This window comes from Cryptomeria japonica, chromosome 6 (genome assembly GCF_030272615.1).
Source record: "Cryptomeria japonica chromosome 6, Sugi_1.0, whole genome shotgun sequence".
In the NCBI taxonomy this organism is placed as follows: domain Eukaryota; kingdom Viridiplantae; phylum Streptophyta; class Pinopsida; order Cupressales; family Cupressaceae; genus Cryptomeria; species Cryptomeria japonica.
Genome location: NC_081410.1, coordinates 524,723,162 through 524,739,582, shown reverse-complemented (window position 1 = coordinate 524,739,582; position 16,421 = coordinate 524,723,162).

Sequence of the window (16,421 nt, the reverse complement as noted above, 5' to 3'; positions counted from 1 at the left end):
TCCACATGCTTCCTAACTTCTAACCACCTAACCTAACCATCCCTCTAACCTACCCCATTCCACCTAACCTTGGGTTTAGCTAACCCTATCCTATCTTGCACATTCTAACCTCTTTATCCTAACCTCCTATGGTGTGGATATTCTCCCCTTAAGACACATGGCACTTTGGCCATGTGTCTCCTCTCTTGGACACTTTCCCTTTTATGAGCAAGGCTCCTTGACACTTGTCACCACAGAGATGAAAAGTGTCCCTTCCTCCAACCTCCTCCAATTTCACTCTTGATATCTTCAGACTCAATCTTGACCGTTGATTCCTAATACCTCACCCCTGGCCTTGGAAATCCTATAAATATCCCCCATTTTGGAGCACAAAGGATCCCATCTCATTATCAATTTAGGCATTGATACTATAGGCATATCCATTCTAGCATATCATTTAAGAATTGTTACTATAGGCAATTGCATCTTAGATCTAGTTTAATTTGATCATTTTCTAGCATAATTGTTGAATCATGTAGCTTAATCAATCTCTATTCTAGATTAATTGCATTATCATCATAGCTTAATAATGTATATAATTAGCTTAATTAGACTCTTGGATCAATCTAGCATAATCAATCGCATCTAGTTTGCATATCATCATCATTTCAAATCCTTCGTCTAGGTGTAGTCAAGTCACTAGGATTGCTTATCTAGATCTGAGAGCAAATCCATACTCGCATCTCTTAGTAGGTGATAGGTCACTTTGTCATGGTTCACCTTTCATTTTCTTTTAATTTTCTAACCATTCTTGTAATGATCTATTGAGTCTTTGTGTTGCAGCTGCAGGTACCACACTTCACAAGCACGATAGGGAGAACTACTGTCCCAAACCTGGGTCCATCTTTCTATTGGCATTAAGACACCAATTCTTCTTTGAATCCAATTCTTTATCCATTAACTCAACATTATAGAATAATATTAATACATCAACAATGAATAATGCTTAAATGTATGGATTGGTGCACCACTCTGAATTTCAACTAGAGCATTATGAATGTGTTCAACCACATAGCCCACATAATCATAATCTTTTTTAACATCTGGGTGTTGAATATCTATAGCCATCATCAGTAATTCAGCTGACACTGTTGAAATCTCCATCAAAACCCAACACTCTGCATAATCCATAGATTGTACAATGCATATAATGGTGGAAAGGTGTGATGTCAAATGGTGGCTCAATACTATTTGGAATTCTAACTGGTTTCCCATCCACCCAAGGCATGTATCTGGGCATTGCATGCTTCTTGATAACACCTTTGTATTTGTCATAATCCTTTGTCATCTACTCCAAATCTATATTTGTGCATGCAGCACCATTAATCTGGAAAGATTCAATGAAGCTAGCTTTGTTAATTGAAACTAAGGCAGACTGGTTCTTTCTTTTGATTACCCTGGATACTAGGCAATAGCATTTGGCCAACTCTTTGATCAAATTCACATCAACATACACATCTGGCACAATTAACTTTGCCATATTTAAATCCCAAGGGTTTGACATCGGCACACCCTTAACCCTATTATTTCAAAAATAATGAAACAGAGCAGTACCAGACATATAAAGCATGGTTGGGTTTCTGCATTGGCTCCATAAATCTTTCCATGCCATTTCATTTGTATTCAAAGAAATGGAAGTCCCTAGTAGAAAATCTACAAATTCTTCTTTGCATTTCTTATCCTTCGTTTCCTTAGTTGCCTTGGGCTTGGAACCTCCACTTGTCGTCGCCTTGCTCATTTTAGCTGTAGGAGAAAAACTTAAACAGTTTTCTGAAATTTCCCACTCCCAACACTCTGAATTCTCCAATGTTGTTGTAGATCTCAATTCACTAGATTACCTCGAAGATAGAATGCAATTATACAAAACCTCGACTCGATCATGCAATTTATGGTATTTGGGCGTCGTCACTTCTCTCATTAATTGGCACACTTGCATGAACTAGCTATTGTGGTATTAATTCAAAGCTGAACTACTGGTGCAAAATTTGAATTCATGCCCTTCTATTTGATTGTCATTCAAAACTTTAAAAAAACCCAGCAAACAAGTCCACGTGTCAATCCCTGGTTGCTTAGCACCCCTTTTTCTCTTTTCTATCTCAATTAATTTTTGGAGTGTCACTCAGGCACGTGGCAACAGCTCACAATCTCGCATGATGAACTGCACTTCCTTCAATCTCCTTCATGATCTAGCGTCCAAGCCATTCCCCATCTTTAATCGCACACTCACAACCTGTTATAACAATTTGGAAAGTAATCGGCGAGTTAGCGACAATGCTACCAAATCCTCTTAATCTCAAGCTCGCAACCCCTTTTACAAATCCTCAAAGAATCTCGCGAGTGAGTGACAACCATTGATCTTCATCAAGCCCTACAGTCGCAACCTCGCAACAGCATTTGGAATATTCTTTCTTTACCTACGAGCTAACAACCACTGCAAATCTAACAAAATAACTTATTTCATCACAAGCTCGCAACTCAAAACTTAACTTGACTTAAACCCTTGCGAGCCCACGAGAACAAGACACTTAACTGCGAAAAAAACTCTTTGATGGGGATAATGCCCAATTGATTGATGAAATCATCAAATCTTGTAAAGAGCTCATTTTTGCCAACATGGTCACCAACGGCATGACTATCTCATCCCCTGACGCACCTATAACCACAATTCAACAAGAATTACCTCGATAAACTCAATTACCCATGTCAATGTTATCGCAAAATGACATATCCATGATACTCATGCAAACACCTATGGATACTCTCACGCGACACTATCAACCATTTTATGGTAAGTGGAAAGGGCCTACATCTTTAGGAGGCGGTATTTATAATATGTTGGTTAATGTATTGTCCACACAACTCACCACCTCTCTACCATTAATGACATAGATGTCTGTAACATCTAGTGTGATGCAAGTCATGCCTTTTACCAGCTCAATCTCTCGACCGATCAACATGTTTTCTGCACAAATGTCAGTCTGCACCACACAGATACCAAGCTATCCTTCTTCATCTACTACAAAAATTGCAATTGGGGGCATGAATTACACGTTGCTATCAATATCATCATCTATACCCATGCCTGTTCAGTCAATACTACAAGTAACATTCCAACCTGTTGTCTCATAGCCATGATTTAGTTACTTGCAAGCACCACCTACATCCTACTTAGTCACGAATGTTCATCAAGTACAGAGTGGTGTGAGTCAAAATCGCCCAGCAAGTAACACCCAATCTAAGGTGTATCCCAATTACATAAGGAGTAGTTATCCACAAGGTAGTGCACCATAGATTCAACAACCACTTAGCACCCCACAACAAAATGCAATGACTTATTCGCAGATACCCCAATATCAACAACAATCATTTGGTCAACATCAAATTCTTGGTTATCAGAATATGACAAGTTATCAGAACCCACTACATCAACAATGCTATTTGTACTCTCAACAATTGTCATATCAGGTACCATGATATGAATCAGCTACACCATCTCCTGATTCTTTCCCAGTCAATGCCGAGTGGGAGGAAATGAAAGACACTCTTAAAACATTATAAGAGAATAGCTCTGAACGGGTCTTCAAATTTGAAGAACTCTGCCCTTACCCATTCAATAAATCCATCACGGCGATGCCTTTCCCCAAACACTTTGAAATGCCAAGATTCAATAAATACAAAGGGAAAGGAGATCAGTGTCATAATGTTAAAGAGTTCTTTATGGCTTGTCAGGAGGTATCATGGTGTGATAACTATCTTTTGTAGTCGTTCCCCAAAAGTCTTAGCAATTTTTTGTTAGAATGGTTCTCCAAATTTCCATTTGATGTCATCACCACCATTGCCGACTAATCTGAGTGTTTTGTGACTCAATATCATTATAACATATAGAATGACATCTCTATGCTTGACTTGTGTCAAGCTAACCAGAAAGGTGGCAAAAGCCTCCTCGATTATGTCCAAAGGTGGAGAGACCTCATCGGTTGTCTCCCCTATACGGTGTCGGATACTCAATTAGTTCCAATATTTATCAGCAATCTCCACCTAAAGCTTGCATATCACATCCAACTGAATGGTGCAAGTACATTTAAAGATATCATGTACAAAGGACCATATGTCGAGAAATATTTAATTGACAAATGAATCATCAATCTCTACAAAGAGTATCCTGATAAGCCTAGCAATGATAGACAATGGTATTGGAACAGGAACAAAAATGTCGTTAGCAATGGGGTCACTAATTCCAAGACAATGCAAATGATTGTGGCCACAAAGCCACCACCCCCACAAACATACAATAATCCACCACCGCAGGCATATGTCAATCCTCCACAGACGCAAACATCAAATGTGCAGGCCAATAGGACCAACACTATCACCATCCCAGGCTTCTCCATGCCAAATGGGTAACAATGGTCCTTGATGTCAGTTTATGCCTATGGCTGAGCCATTATATGTCATCTTTAAATGTATGGAACAACATAACATGGTTGTATACCCTCAAACGCAACCATTCGATGAATCTAAACCTAAACCTGATTGGTATAAGGAAAATGAGTATTGCTCCTACCATCATATCTAGGGTCATAACATGAACAAATGCATGAAGTTAAAACACCTAGTTCAGGACCTCATTGACCAGGGTAAGATTATTGTCGATCCCACTACAGGAACATTACCTAATGCCAATCTAGGTATGTATAAAGATGCTCTTCCTAAGAATCATGGAGAAGTGAGTATGTCTAATTTAAATCAGAGTTGTACGACCAATAACATTAATTATAACAATGTACCTTTTGATTATGGTCCTACCATAGGATGCATTTCCCAAGATAATGATCATGTTAACATAATTAACGTTAAATGGGCCAATACCCAATGCACATTAACTACTAGGAGGGATCGTATATCAGTCCTTGGAGCCTCTACATCAAATGTTACTCTTGTGGCTTTAGTGCCTATACAGTATAACATCCTTGAGAACTTAGGAAAAACTTATGCACAGATTTCCATCCTAGATTTGCTCAAAGCCTAACCCACTCATCAGGAGATTCTCACGCATACATTTCAAGAAGATTGCATTCCTAGTAACATTGATCCCACATAGTTCCAAGCTATGGTAGCTCATTTTTCCTCCACGTACCATCTCAATTTCACACAATCTGATGTCATGTTCCCAGATCTCGACCATATTCATCCCCTAAATACTGAAGCTATTGTGAAATGACATAAAGTGAAGCGAGTTTTGATTGATAATGGTTCTGCCCTGAATCTTTATACATTGAGATTTGTCACTCAAGTGGGGTACACTACTGCAGATATGCATAATCAATGCATTACTATCAAGGCATATGACAATGTTGAATGAAGTTCAGCAGAAATGATTAATCTCCCAATTCAGGTGGGCCTAGTAACATAGAGCACATTGTGCCACGTCGTTGATCTTGATATGCCATTTAATATCCTTCTCGGTCACCCATGGATCCATGCCATCTAAGTCATCCCTTCCACCTATCATCAGTACCTCAAATTTCCATTTCAAGGATGCAAAATCACCATCTGTAGTGATGCTCAACCCTTTGAGTACTATTGTAAAATTGAGGCTCCATCTCCATATCCCCATCATTGTCTAGGCATCAACAATGGAACCACATCTGCCACTCCATAATCCTCATATCTTGACCCTAATGCCATACTAGCCTCCGCGAAAGAGAAAACCTCTATCTCTTCCTATTTCTCTCAGTTCAAGATCAACGATGTTGGTTGTGGTGAATACGCCCTTCAAGGTACATTCACAGTAGGTGTCCTACCTTTGGATCCACATGTTCATGGAAAACCCACCAAAGAAGAAGGAACCTATGGTCCCACAATGTGGCTCCACCACATTCCAAGATCGAGGAGATCTTAACCATGAGGTCATAGAAGGAGACATTAATCAATGGCTCTACAAATATGTCTATACAGATAATGACAATCACCTTAGGTAGCTTAAGGCAAAATATCCAGTTACCCACAAGTGGGCTACCCAAAAATGAAACTACCAAGGTGGTGGATTAGGTCAAGAAGAACAAGGCATCATAAGACCCATTGATACCACTACTAATGTGCAACACCAAGGGCATGGTTTTGGACATCCCTCCTGTGAAACCTCAAGTTTGGTCGGTACTACTAGAAACAATGAAAATATTTCAATCATTATCGACGACATGCCTGATGAGGTTGTCAAATAAGCGTATAATTATATAGATGGCTCCTCAACCTTTGGCACATCTAACCTCTTTGATACATTTGTCCTCTTAATTAACCTTCCCCTTTTCCACCCTAAGCTCATTTATTGGGGCCAAACTTTTACACATCTAGACACATTCCAAGATGATACAGTGCTCCTACAATTTCTAAGGGCAACTGAGGCTGCACCATATCATCATCCTGAGAAGAATACAATCTACAAGCTAGATCCTCAAGGTTACTTCAGGGAAGAAGGAATCTTTAACCACAAAAGTGAAAAAGGAATAAAAAATCAAGTCAAGTGGTTAAAACCTCTCTGAGGCGCCCCTCAACTAAAAAATAGCTAAAATAAAGGGTGTATCTTCTAGTGAAAACCTCCTTGAGGCACCAAAGGATGAGGATTCCCCTCTTCCCCTCATCAATGATTATGTTTCTGAAAGGTCACCCATCCTCATTGATCAGACCAAAGAAATAAATTTGGGCATGGCAAAAAATCCACATATCACTCATGTGGCATGCTTGCTATTTGAAGATGAGTTCAAGGTCTTCTTTGATATCCTTCATAGATGGTCCACCAACTTTGCATGGTCCTATGGGGACATGCTTGGCCCAGATCCTAAGTTAGTGATTCATTATCTGGTAGTTGATCCCAATGCCAGACTAGTTAAGTAGAAGCTATGCAAGATGCATCCCAAAACTGCCTTCTTGGTCAAGGCAGAGTTAGAAAAGCTTCTTCAAGTCAAGTTCATCCGCCCAATTGATTATTCTTGTTTCCAAACCTAATAACTCCATCAGAGTATGCATGAACTTTAAAGACCTAAATAAAGCATGTCCCAAAGATGATTTTCCACTTCCCAACATCAACATCCTTGTCGATCTAACAATAGGACATGAAATGCTATCCCTCATGGATGGATTCTTAGGGTATAATAAGATACAAATAGTAGAAGAAGATTGGCACAAAACAACTTTCACCACCCCATAGGGAACTTTGTGTTATTAGGTCATGCCCTTTGGTCTCAAAAATACAGGTGCCACATATCAACGTGCCATGACAGTGATATTCCATGACCTTATGCATAAGATAATGAAATATTACGTGGACGACATACTATGCAAGTCCAAGACCAGAGAAGAACATCTAGCAATCCTAGAACAAAATTTTGAGCGTTTGGCTAAATATAAATTGTGGCTTAATCCAAAAAAGTGTGACTTTGGATTTAAATCAGGTAAACTCCTAGGCTTCATAGTTTCCCGACAAGGTATTGAGGTCGACCCCAAAAAGGTCAAAGCAATCATGGAGATGCCTCCTCCTAGAACATTGAGAAATCTACGCAACCTCCAAGGAAAGCTACAATATGTCTGTCGCTTCATTTCTCAACTCGCAGATAAGTGTTAACCTTTCACACACTTGCTCAAAAAAGGTATCAAATTCAAATGGGATACCCAATTCGAGCAATCATTCGATAAGATAAAAGAATATCTAGCTCATCCTCCAATTCTAATGCCACCCATTCTAGGTCATCCTCTGCTTTTATACATTTTAGTCACTACAATACATGTGGGGGAACTTCTTGCCCAACACGATGATCAAGGAAAAGAAAGAACAGTCTACTAATATCAGTCGAACTTTGGTCAACTTTGAGCTAAATTACTCTCCCATACAAAAAGCATGTCTAGAAATTATCTTTTATTCATAGAAGCTATGCCATTACATGTTAAGTCACATAGTCAAGCTCGTCTGCAGAATTGATCTACTGAAATATTTTCTATCCAAAACTACCCTCACCAATCGCATGGCTAAATGGGTCATGTTACTCAGTGAATTTGACATCTAGTATGTAGACAAAAAATGAACCAAATAAGTCATTGCTGATCAATTGGCTGAAACACCTTTGGTTGATGCTTATCCACTAGTAACAGAGTTCCCAGATGATTATGTATGCACAATCATAAAACAACCTCCTTGGAAGCTTTATTTTGATGGTTCCCATACAAGGAGAGGGGCAGGGGTAGACTTTTTGTTTGACACTCCACAAAGTGATCTCATTCCCAAGTCCTTTAAGTTATCTTTTCCATGTACCAACAATATAGTTGAGTATGAAGGATTAATCACTGGTCTGAAGAAAGCTATTTAGTGGAATATATAAGATTTCCCCATTTATGGAGACTCACAACTTGTCATCCGTCAAACCAATGATGAATACCAAACTAAAGCTGACAAGCTCATGCCTTACAAAAGGATGGTCGATGACCTTAAACAAAATTTTCAAACTATCATATTTGACCAAATTCCTCTAGCTCAGAATAAAGTAGCAGATGCAATGGCCACCATTGGATCTCTCATGGATATTGGCTCAGATAGTCCCAAGTATGAATTCTTAGTTTTATATCTTCTGCAACCCACCTTTGAGACATTGCACACAGAAATGGTGTGCAACATCGTTGGACCCCAATTACCCTAGTACCATGACATCCATGCCCATCTTAAAGATGGTATCCTTCCTCAAAACATATCCTTCAATAATCATTGAAACCTTATTCGTTGTTGCACTCAATTCACCCTTATAGGAGACAATCTATATCGTCGAGGTTACCATGACATCCTCTCTAGATGTTTGGATTCAAAGAAAGATAATCTTACGATGAAAGAAGTGCACGTCGGTACTTGCAGCGCTCACACGAGTGGATATGTTCTCCCCAAACAACTCTTATGAGTGGGATACTACTGGCCCACCATGGAATATGATTGTTGTGGAGTTGTCAAGAAATGCATGCCTTGTTAGCAGCACAGGCACCTGATTCATGTTCCAGCTCAGGATTTGCAGCCAATAACATCACCATGGCCATTTTCTACATGGGGCCTTAACCTCGTTGGTAAGATCCATCCCCCTTCCTCAAATGGACACAAGTTCATAATTACTACAGCATAATATTTCACCAAGGGGGTGGAAGTCATTCCCCGCACTCTAACTACTGGTGTACAAGTGCCCAAGTTTATCATATACCACATCATTTGTCACTATGAGATTCCCTCCACCATCATTACTAACAATGGAATTGTTGGGAAAATGGTGTCTCAACCTTGTATTTACATGAGGTTACTATTTATAGTAAGTTTTCATTTGGGCATGAAATGGTGCAAAATTCTCCCCGAAGCTTTTGGTTGGCTAGATAAGCATTTTGATAAAGTTGCGTCGCAAGATCACAACTAGTTTTGAAGATATTAAAGTTTCTATTTTGGAGGGGTGCAATGAAAGGTTTAAATTTAATTTTTAGGAATTTAGAGGCCCCTAAATTCCCTAAAAAGTGGGCATAAGAATCATAGCAGCTTACAAGAAAATAGAGAACTTCACAAGCTTTCTAGTGCTTCAAACGGTTCGTCAATAGGACACACAGTTCTCAAGTTATGGCCTCTGAAAGTTTGTACTCCTAAAATAGGAAATATAAAATGTATCAGACACATAAATGAGTTGTAAAAGGGAGGGAAATGTGTTGATGTGTGTTTTAACACATCATAGGGCATCTAGAGTGGAGATAAGGTTGACTCTACTTTATTGGGTGGTTTTATCCCATGGTTTTGTAATATCGTTTGATGGTTTCTTTTATTGTATCTCCTATATATGAGGTCCATGAGATAGAGGTTGTGTGTAAGAGTCTTAGGGTGATTGTGTTACCTACGAGTTTCGGATTAGTGGTACTCCTGCAAAGAGCTTTCTCTACAAGTATATTGTAATCTGCTATTGATTGTTGAATAATATATTGAGTTGCGTTTGGAGTATGGGGTTTTTCTCCAGAAAGGGTTTTCCCCACATAAATCATTGTGTTGTTGTGTTGGGGTATGCATGATATTTTGATTATTCATGTTAAGTCTTTGTAATTGTTGTAACGATTTGTAAAAAAATTTGCATTATTCTCCTCTCAAGGTTAGTGTAGGAAGTTGTTCCGCTACTTAACTTCCTTACAAGTGGTATCAGAGCCTGGTCACCTTTGGATTCAGTTGTGGGTTGTTGGGTTTTTTGAACTAATCTAGATTTGAGTGGGAGCTTGTGCAGAAGACACTTTTTGATCTTGTTGCAGGAATTTTCAGATGGCAAGTTCGTCAGGCAGAATAGAGGTGGAGAAATTTAATGGTAGTGATTTTGAGATGTGGAAGCTGAAGATGGAAGATTTGCTAATAGATCAAGATCTATAGGATGTTGTTGATGTGAATGTCTCAAGATTTGCAGATCCTATTGTGACTGCTCAGTATGATGTTATGAATCAAAAATCTAAGGGTCTAATCAGATTATGCCTAGTGGACTTTGTTCTAATGAATTTCCATGAAGAGAACACTGCAAAGAAGTTATGAACTAAGCTTGGTAAAATGTATCAAGCCAAATATTTATTAAATCAAATTTTATTGAGTAAGAAATTATATTCCTTGAAGATGGAAGAGAGTGGATGAATTGCAGATCGCTTGGAAGCATTTAATATGTTGGTGGATCAATTGGTATCTATTGGTGTTAAAATGGATGAAGAGGAGAAATTCCAGATCTTGCGTTGTTCTTTCCCTGATTCATGGGATTCTCTTGTTATGGCTACCGATAGTACATCTATTGTTTTGAAGTCTGAAGATGTGGTGGGTGCCCTACTTGGTGAAGAGATGTGAAGGAATGTATCCATCAGTTTAAAGGAAGCCCTAACTATTCGTGGAATACCTAAGGAAAAAGGCAAGAAGAATGAGAAGTGCAATAAGTCCAAATCCAAAGGGAGATCCAAATATTCTGGAAAGTCCAAAGTCGTATGATGGAATTATAGTAAACTAGGTCACATCCATAAGGACTGCAAAGAAGAAAAGAAGTATAAAAAGAATAATTTTGATTCTGATTCTGAGTCCGAGAAGGAAGATGGTGATGCATTCATTGCAGCTTTGACTACTCATGCAGGTAATCACGCATGGTTAATTGACTCAGGTGTATCTTTTCATACGACTTCCAATAAAGATTGGTTTTCTGAATATGAAGAATTTAATAGAGGCAAGGTTTACTTGGGTGATGATTCACATTTAGACATTTTTGGTCGAGGTAAAGTTGGGATCAAGTTTCCTGGTGGTAGAATAAAAAGGATTAGTGTCGTGTTGCATATCCCTGGTTTAAAATGAAATTTATTATCCGTGAGAAAACTGATAGATGCGGGTGTGTAGGTAGTCTTTTCTGATGCAAGATGTAAGATGATTAAGGGTGTTATGGTAATTGCTAGAGGTCTCAGATTTGACACTTTGTATAAGCTAGAGGCCTACACTATTGAGTGTAATAGAACTTCTGTAAAAAGTAAATCTATAGATACTTCATCGGAAGATTTGAGGATTTCACCTTTAGCGGATGAACATGGCTTTTGAGACCTAAGGGTGTTCTTTATTTTGAAGCAAAGTTACCTATAGAGAAGACTATGTTATGGTACCAGAGACTTGGCCACATTGGATAAAAGGGTCTGAGGACCTTGAAAAATAAAAACCTTGTTGAAGGTTTGAATGATTGTAATCTTGACTTTGATTTATGTGAGCATTGTATTTATGGAAAACAAAATTGCATTTAGTTTTACTCGAGTTCTCATAAATCTTGTGGTGTTTTGGATCTTATTCATTTTGATGTGTTTGGTCCTGTAGATGTTCCTTCGATTGGAAAACCCACATATTATGCTTCATTTATTGATGATTTTAGTAGGAGGACATGGGTATACTTTCTAAAGAGTAAATCTAAAGTTTTCAGTCATTTTAAAGAATAAAAGCAATGGTTGATTTGCGGACTGGAGAGAAAATTAAATAATTGAGGATTGATAATGGCAGTGAATTTTTCTCTAAATATTTTGATAGATTCTGTAAAGATTGTGGTATTAATAGACAAAAGACAACTCATAGCATAATAAAGTTACAGAAAGAATGAACATGACACTGATAGAGAAGGCTAGGAGTATGTTAAGTGGTGTCGATCGAAAACAAAAATTTGGGCTAAAGTTGTTGCCACTACTTGCTACCTGATTAACAGGTCTCCTACATCAGCTCTTGTTGATAAAATGCCAATGGAAGCATGGTCAAGTCACAAGCTTTCATTGAGACATCTTAGAGTTTTTCATTGTGAGGCATATGCATATGTGTCAAAGGAGAAGCAAACAAATTTGGAGAAGAAGATTGTGAAATGTATCTTCATCGATTACAATTATGGTGTGAAAGGATACAAGCTTTGAGACCCTGTTGCACAAAAGGTAATTCATAGTAGAAGTATTATTTTTAGAGAAATTAAGTCTCCTTCTGTTACATTGGAGCCAGTAGAGACTAAATAGAAAGATGCGATTCAATTCCCTTCTACACCTGATAGAATTGAATTGAGACCATTTGATAGGCAAGAAGTTGAAGAGAACTCATCTAGCTCTGAATCTTTAGAAGAGGAGGAAGAACCTCCAACTCATCTTGTTTGAAGGTCTACAAGACATAGACAACCACCTGAAAGGTATTCACCTGATGATTGGAGATGTATATTTGCTTTGAATACTAATATGGATGAACCTAGATCTATAGAAGAGGCATTAGGTGTGAATGATGCAGAATCCTGGAAGATTGCTATGAAAGAAGAAATGACAACTTTGAAAAAGAATAATACATGGGATCTTGTACCATTGTCTGAAGGATAGAAGCTTGTTGGTCATAAATGGGTGTTCAAGAAAAATATTGGTTTAGATGGAAGCATTGAGAAGTATAAAGCAAGGTTTGTTGCAAAAGGCTACTCTTGGGTTGAGAGTGTTGATTATGATGAGATATTTTCTCTTGTTGCAAAATTGACATCCATTAGATTTTTTCTTTCTATTGCTACTGCTTATGATTTAGGGGTTGAGAAAATGGATGTGAAAACTACTTTCCTTCATGGTGACTTGGAGGAGGATATTTATATGACACAATTGGAGCACCGTGTGGTGAAAGGTAAAAGTAATTTAGTCTGTAAATTAAAGAAATCTTTGTATGGCCTCAAATAGAGTCCTAGGATGTGGTACCAGAAATTTGATACATATGTGTTGAGTTTGGGATTTGATTGTTCTAAATCAGATCATTGTGTTTATTATAAATCTGGTGATCATTTCTTGTACATTGCATTGTATGTTGATGATATGTTATTCATTGGTAAAGGGAAAGGTACGATTTTAGAACTAAAGTCTCAACTTGCTACTAAATTTGAAATGAAAGATCTTGGTGCTACAAAGCACATTCTTGGGATGGAAATTAGAAGAGATAGAGTGAATAGAAATATATGGCTAGGCTAAAGTAAGTATATGAATTCAATTTTGCAAAGGTTCAACATGCAGGATTGTAGACCATTATGTGTTCTTTTTGTAGTTGGAATGAAATTATCTGCTTCAGATTGTCCTACATCCCCATCGGAGATGGAATACAAGAGAAAAGTTCCTTACCAATGTGCAATTGAAATTTGTATGTATGCTATAGTATGTAATAGACCAGACATTGCCCAAGCACTGGGAGTTCTTTCCATATATATGTCTAATCTTAGTAGAGTTCATTGGGATGTAGTCAAAAGAGTCTTCACATATTTGAAGGGTACCTTAGAGTATTCTTTGTGTTATCATGGTGATTTGGTTCGAGACATGACTTCCCTTGATATTCATGGTTATGTGGATTCAGACTGGGCAAGTGATATTGATAGCAAAAGATCCACCAATGCTTATGTATTTACTTTATTTGGTGGTGCAATTAGTTGGATGAGTAAGCGATAGGTCATGGTTGCTTTGTCTACTAATGAAGTAGAGTATATGGAAGCTACTCATGCTTGTAAAGAAGAAATTTGGCTTCAGAGAATGTGTTCAGATATTAAAATAAAAAAAGGTACCATGACAATTTATTATGACAATCAGAGTGTGATCTGCCTAGCTAAGAACCCGACATTTCATGCCAGGACCAAACATATTGTTGTTCAATATCATTTTGTTAGAGATATGGTCAAAGATGGTAGGGTGAAGCTAGTTAAGGTAGAAACTTTGATGAATATTACAAATTCTTTAACTAAGGTTGTGAACACAGAGAAGTTCAAATGGTTTTTGGAGTCTATGGGCCTCAAGGCCCCTAGCAATTGATTTATTGTGTTAAAACTCCCTTTGCTCTTGTAAGGTGTTTGACAAGTGGGAAAATGTTGGGAAAATGGTGTCTAGACCTTGCATTTACATGAGGTTACTATTTATAGTAAGTTTTCATTTGGGCACAAAATGGTGCAAAATTATCCCCAAACTTCTGGTTAGCTAGATAAGCATTCCGGTAAAGTTACGTCACAAGATCGCCGCTAGTTTTGAAGATATTAAAGTTTTCATTTTGGAGGGGTGCAATGAGAGGTTTAAATTTAATTTCGAGGACTTTAGAGGCCCTAAAATGCCCTAAAAAGTGGGTGTACGTAGAGTAACAACTAATGAGGCAATAGAGCACTTTGCGAGCTTTCAAGTGCTTCAAACTGTTCATCAATAGAACACACAGTTCTCAAGTTATGGCCTCCAAATGTTTGTACTCCTGAAATAGGAAATATAAAATGTATTGGACACATAAATGAGATGTAAAAGGGATGGACACATGTTGATGTGTGTTTTAACACGTCATATGGTATCTAAAAGGGAGATAAGGTCGGCTCTACTTTATTGGGTGGTTTTAGCTCATGGTTTTGTAATACCGTTTGACGATTTCTTGTATTGTGTCTCCTATATATGAGGTGTGTGAGATAGAGGTTGTGTGTAAGAGTCTTATGACAATTGAGTTACCTCTGAGTCTCTGATTAGTGGTACTCTTGCGAAGAGCTTTCTCTGCAAGTATATTATAATTTGTTATTTATTGTTGAATAATATATTGAGTTGCTTTTGGAGTGTGGGGTTTTTCTCTCGAAAGGGCTTTCCCCACGTAAATCACTATGTTTTTGTGTTGTGCATGATATTTTAATTATGTTTGTTAAGTTTTTGTAACTGTTGTATTGATTTGTAAAAGTTTATGCATTAGCCTCCTCTCAAGGTTAGTGTAGGAAGTTGTTCCACTACTTAACTTATAGGAACCCCATTCAGAAACCAACATATGTGTGGTTTTTGTTCCACATTCCATATCTAGCATCATTGGTCTAACCCATACTTCCCCCAAGGCAATGGCCAAGTGGAGGCAGCTAATAAAACCTTGCTTTGTATCCTAAAGAAAGTTATCAATGAAATTGGTTATGACTGGGATACTCATCTCAATCTCGCTCTATGGGCCCATCATAATAGCGTCTGGACTCCTACTGGAGCCACCCTATATTCTCCCGTCTATGGTGCAAAATTGGTCTTACCAATCGAGGTCGAATTGCCATCACTGCGCATATCCTTAAAAGAGTTTGTTTCTGATGAAGACTATAGAGTGGCAAGACTAGCTCAGGTAGATCTTCTTGATGAACATGTCAGATATCTTATGACCATATACAAATATATTAGATCCACCTTAAGAGGCAATATCAGAAGTGTTGGCAACAACAATGAAGGAAAACAAGGAGGGGGGGGTGAATCGGTTTTCAATGGATCTACAAACTCAACCATAAATACAGATCTGATAAACTGTAGCAATAACAAAGATAAGCAAATTGATAGCACAACACATAACACCAATATTTTGATGTGGAAAACCTAGTTAAGGGAAAAACCACGATGGGAACCTACCCACAATAAGATGATATTCTTCAATAGTATGTGTAAATATTACAATGGGGAATGCACGGGCATTCAAGCACACTGCTCAAAAGATAATGACCTGGAAGGCTACAACCCTCGGGGAAGTCTCACTGACTTACAACAAGATTTGGACTACAATCTGGAAGAAATTAATTACTATAATAACATCTGCAAATGCCTGATGACAGTTCCATTTAAGCACAATTGCTTGCTCTACAACACCAATCTTTGCTCAATCACAATGTTGAAAGATGAATCACTTGTTTGCACATACACCACTCTCTGATAATGCAAACATAACCTTAATACCCAAATTACATGACAATATCACCTATATATACAATTCATCAACCTTGACAACAAGGTCGACTAAACCCTCAACTCATAATTACAAAATTACATCACACGATACAAAGATCGACCACTAGACCAATATAATGATATAC